The following is a 6,000-nucleotide window of genomic DNA, read 5'->3' on the forward strand; positions in this document are numbered from 1 at the left end:
AGTGTATAGATATTGTCCTATAATGTTGCCCAACGTATTTACTTATGTTGAACTAGTAGAACTTGATATGTTTGATTTCGATGTCATTTTGGGTATGGATTGTCACATCCGAGGAGCACCCCCTAGTAGTAAAATGGTGTACTTGACCTCTCGGAGGTCTTATCCAAGTCCATAGTTATCATTCATCGCATTGTCATAGGTAAATTTAGCGGAAAATTTAAAATTTTCGTAGCACATCATATGCTAGAACATTACTTCATATATATATATATAATATCATTATGCATAGTTAAAGACTCTAGTCCCCTTTGTCATCATAGACTCAACATCATAAGAGTACTTTAGGAACACTACCCTCATAACTTAATACATAAATGCAATATTTAAAAACTTTACAGTAAAGACATAACATTAGGAATCCTTGAACTTAAGGATTCCTTTACTTGAGCTTGGGAATCATCTATAAATCTCTTCACCATTTAAGACATACTTTAAGCATCCATAACCTACACTTTGTGTATAAAGTAGAGAAGAATAGAGTGAGGACAAGAATGCACTATGGCAACCATGCAAAAACATGCATTTAGAAGGGACATTTTCTTGAAATCATACTTCATGCATTTTCGAGTAAATGTTCATAAAACCTTTATACGATAGCATTTATATCATTTACATACTTCATATAGACATATTCAAGGGACAAACATCATATAAAATCACATATAGAATTTAAGGCACATTTGAGGTCAATTTACAGTGAGCTCTTTTCTTTTTGCAATAAGCATTTTTCTTTAATAGTGAACATCTTTCTTTTAACTTCTTAATCTCCCAAGTAACCCTCTAGTGATAATTGGTGCAATGCATCACCTTAAGGCCTCAAGGAATCATTCATATAACTTATATAAGCCAACACATGCCCTCATAGAAGTATCATACATGAAAGACACACTTAGGCCAAGACATAACAACATTACAGTAAACTCTTGTCATTATACATATATACTTATTTTGCTTCATGTAGTACCTTATGAAATCTTACTCATAATCCCAATCTAAACCTACTAGTGCAATGTACATGTGAAGCCCCATAACCTCACACATACTTAGTAGACCTATCATGAGACCACAAGACTTAACATATCCTTCGTGTACCAAATACAATACATAGGCAATCAACATACACTTCAATATAGGGCCTTAGTCACATAGTCAAATTAGAACTTCATGTCATACATATTATCTCATCATGTAAAAACTAACACAATGTCATGCAAGAGAACCATAAACATAGACACATGTATTAGAACACCTTCCTAGGACTTCTCTCAAGTGTCACTTGTGCAATGCATAGGTGAAGTCCCATACCCCCACCTACACTAAGCAACTACCCTTAAGTTATCCTAGTTAGGGTCCTTACTTTACTTCCATTTCCATTTTACTTTAGGCAAACTATAGTCTTAACCGACAATAAGACCATGTAAGCAAAACATGGAATTTGGTGTCACCCCTCACACCAAAAGAGGGCGTCTTACTTGCCAAAGTAAGACATGATTATCATGCTAGCATATTAGGTGATATCACTTGCTAGATCCTATGGGTCAACATAGTTATGAAACTTGGAGGCATGATGGAAACATCTCTCAAACACACTTTTTGTGTCATGAGGCTATCCACCTCATGAGGATTATTGGTGACCTACCTTCCTTAATTTACATCTAGATTTTAAAGATCTTTTAAGAAGGGTTTATGTATCAAGTGAAGTTAAGCACCGCTTTTCATCCCCAAACAGATGTCAATTGGCGCAAACTATTAAAAACTCTTAATATATGCTTAGAACTTGCATCATTGACTTTAAGGTAAATTGGGATGAGCATTGTCTTTGGTGGAGTTCTCATATAATAATAGTTTTCATTCATCCATCTCTAAGGCTCCTTATGAAGCTTTGTATGGTAGGAGATGTAGGTCTCCAATTGGGTGGTTTGAAGTTGGCGAGCTTCGCTTTTTGGTCCCGATTTGATTTATAAGACTTTGGAGAAGGTTCATATCATAAGGAACTGGTTGCAAACAACCTATAGTCGGCAAAAGTCTTATGCCGATCATAGGAGAAGAGATTTAGAATTTGAAGAAGGTGACAAGGTGTATTGAAAATCTCACCTATGAAAGGGGTGGTTAGATTTGGCAAGAAAGGAAAGTTGAGTCCACGTTATGTGGGCCCCTATGAGATCTTGCAAAGGTTTGGTAAGGTTGCTTATGGATTGAAAATCCCTAGTGAACTATCTTTGGTTCATCCAGATTTCCGTGATTCTATGCTTAAGAAGTGTATCGGTGATCCCGAGTCTATTCTTCCTATTAAAGGTCTTGGTATGAAGGATAATCTCTCCTATGAGGAAGGAGGTCCCGGTATAAATCCTTGACCGGCAAGTGAAGATGTTGAGGAACAAAGAGGTGGCTTCCGTAAAAGTATTTCGGAGAAACCTTCTAGTTGAGGGAGCAACATGAGAGGCCGAGGCCGACATGAAGTCCCATTATCCTCATCTCTTTCCTAATAAAGGTTAGTTGTCTTAACTTATAATGAAAATAATGAATAAATTTGAAGTTGCTATGATTTTTGGTGAAGTACTCAAAAAATGTGCATTTTTGGTGTCATTACAGTGAAGTTATAGCGAAGTGTGCCTACTTAACTTAAAAATGGTCAATTTTGCTCTTTAGCTTGTTTTTGGTTATGTTGTGTATGTTGATATGGTGAGTCTTTAAGAAATGATGTTGAGCATGTTGGTGAGTTGAGTTTTGGCATAATTGACTCATATATGGTGTCTTGAGCTCATGTTGTTGTGAGAAAGAAACTCCTCATAATGTGATTTTGAGCCTTATGTGTGGTAATTGAAGTTTTGAATTGCTATGTGTAAAAATACCATGATTGATGTTGTAACTCATGTTGTTATGTATTGTTTTTTGTTGGGTTGCTAGTCTTGAGTCTATTCCTTCCTCCCAAAAGATTTTAGTGTCATTCGGGGACAATGTTCCTAAAGGAGGGATAATGTAACACTTCGAAAGTCTAAGACGTGCTCTAAGTCTAACATGAGTTTCAAAAGGTTTAGACACTGTTTTAAGGTCAATCTTAATGTATATAAGTCATTAGGAAGTTTGGAAAGCAAATCGTCAAGGAACATCCACGATGTTCGGTGAACTTCCTACATGGGCTAGTGGAGTGTCTTGATGGGTTAAAGAGAGTGTCTAAGGGTTCTATATTGGTGAGATGATAAGGATGTATATAAGTGTCAAGGAAGGGCTTAAGGATGCTAAGCCAAGTGAGGAGTACCAACCTCCAAGGGAAAGCCAAAGCCAAGAGACCAAGGTTGCCCAAGAAGGGAGGCTACTGCCTGATACGCTCAAACTTACTTCTCAAATAAGAAGTAAAGTGGTCGTATCAAGTAAAGAACCCAACTACTGAGGTTGGGATCATTCCCACAAGGAAAATAGTTTAGACTTAACTTTAATCTATTATTACTATTATTTAGTCAATTATTTCCTTAGAAAACAAAAGACAATAAAAGGGGGGTTTTTATTTCTAAATTAATGAAAATAACTATCTAAATTAAAGTCAACAACTAAGAGATTCAAACCTTGGAGTTTAATCAATTAATAAAGGTAACTAGGGTTTAAGTGTCCCCACAGGTTCCTAATTTGATAATTCTAACTATAACAATTCTTTCCTTATTATCTTGCATGCAAAGTGATAAATTATGTATTTCTAAATCCTTGGTCCGGCATCTAGAAAATTTCACTCCGCACATTGGTCCGGCTACTTGTGTTGCTATACTAACCCTTACCTTTACCTCATATTAAGCATTGTATTCCATATTTGACTAAGTTATTACCTCATACCAATCAATACTAGCCTATTAGATAGTATACACTAAATCTATGTTGATAATTCTTTTCCTATTATCTACCTCCTTGGTCCGGCAAGTAGCATTAAGGCGAGTTCTAACGTTGGTCATCCGTTAAAAAGACTTCTAAACGTAAGAATTATCAATACACGCAAGACACTATTCTAGAATTGTTATTTAGTTAGATTTTACCTCATTATTCACCCATGGTTCCCACAACCCTAGTTAGGGAGTTTAGTTACCCATAGTTATAATCACAATATTCATATATGTAATATAAGAATTCATGCACTTACTTCAATGAGAAAAAATAAAATCCAGACGTTCACTTGATTAATCAACAAACGCACCAACAATCAATTCCAGAAAAAGTGTCTCAATTACTGACATTAATCGAAGACTAAAGATTCTCCAAAAGTCTAACAATCAAAGAGTCTACTGACAAAGAGTCTACTAACAAAGAGTCTAACCAAAGAGAATCTAACATAAGAGAATCTAACGTAAGAGAATCTAACCACAAAAACGAGGTTTTTCGAACTATTTATAAAAAACAAAAACCTAATAAAAGAAGGACTCTAATTGCTGAAAAATCTGTCAAAACGCGGCTGGGTCAACGGACCGTCATGGTCACGACGGGCCATCATGGCCTCCGTCATCCTATGCTTTACAAATCCTTCTGCTGCTTTCTTCATTACCCTCGACGAACATGTATGACGGACCATTTCAAGCACGACGGTCTGTCGAGGGTCTCCGTTCCATAACACTTGAACTTCTTGGAATTTGGGTACTGGGACTACTTATCTGATCATCACGACGAACCAGCAGGATGAACCATCGTGGCTATGACGGTCCGTCATGAACTTCGTAATCCCACACTTAGGTCAGACTTCCCCATCTTCCTTCAGCAGCTTCACTACGATGTCACCTACGGATCGACACAAGCTCGACGGACCGTCATAGGCCCCGTAGGTGGTAACTTTTCTGCATTTCTTGCTCAAAAACTTTGGCGTTCATCTTTATATAGATTTACTGCAAATAAAGAGAAATTTACATAAAAATCAATACAAAAAGGCTTTTGGACACGCTCTAAACTTAAGGAAAAAGCATAAAAATACCGTGAAAACACGGTATATCATTGCCTCACTCTTCACAAGCATGATCATGGCTCGTGGTATTGACCATGGCCAAGGTGGGGATCTCTTGAAGAATCCTTAGACATGAGGGGAGTGCCTAGGGAAGCCTAGCTACTGCCCAAGACACCATGAGCCACTCCAAGACTCGTGGTGAACTTGATGGAGGGCAAGGGGATCCCGTGAAAATTCCTTAGGTAAAAAAGGGTGTGAGTTGGTGAGTGAAGGTTAGATACTGTCTAAGAACCACGAGCCACTTGAAGGGTCGTGGTGCATCTTTACGGAAGGGGGAAAGGTGCTCCGTGGTATTGCCTTGGTGGGATAAATAGAGGAGGATCCTTTGGAGGAGCTACTTCCTCATCTTCACGACCACCACCATGACCCATCAAGCTCTTCACGGTCCGTGAAGTGGGGCGTGAAGGTGGACGGGGTCTCACAGTGAAGTTAAGTTGGACTTCACTTTTGGAAGTCCAACTTAATGAAGGGTAGTTTGGGTATTTTGGGGGTGGACTATATATTGACTTTAGGTCAATTTTCATTAATTTCCCACTCCAAAACACAAACTCAAATTGAAACCCAAATTTCACTCACTTCTCTCTACTTTCTCTCTCTTCATTCATCCTCCATTGAAGAACAAGAAGCTTGAGGAAGAAGACAAAGTCTCCAAGATTTTCACTCAATTTTTTTGGGGAGAAAGCTTCATTAAGTTATGGGTTCTTCACTCTTGGAATTCCTTTCCCCGAGAGGACCTTTTCAAAGTTGAATTTCAATTACCCAAATTCTTAGGGTTTTCTCTATAAATGGGGTTTCTTCTAAAGTCAAAATTGATGATTGATTATGTTTAATTATGATTGCCTATAACTAATCTAGTATAGATTATTGTGTAATTGATGTTAATTGTGGTAATTTTGCATGGATCACATCTTCTTCCTAATTTCCCCAAGTCTTGGTTCTTACTTGTGAATTGAAGAGGAATTGTG

Source organism: Solanum pennellii, chromosome 4, assembly GCF_001406875.1.
Source record: "Solanum pennellii chromosome 4, SPENNV200".
Lineage (NCBI taxonomy): Eukaryota > Viridiplantae > Streptophyta > Magnoliopsida > Solanales > Solanaceae > Solanum > Solanum pennellii.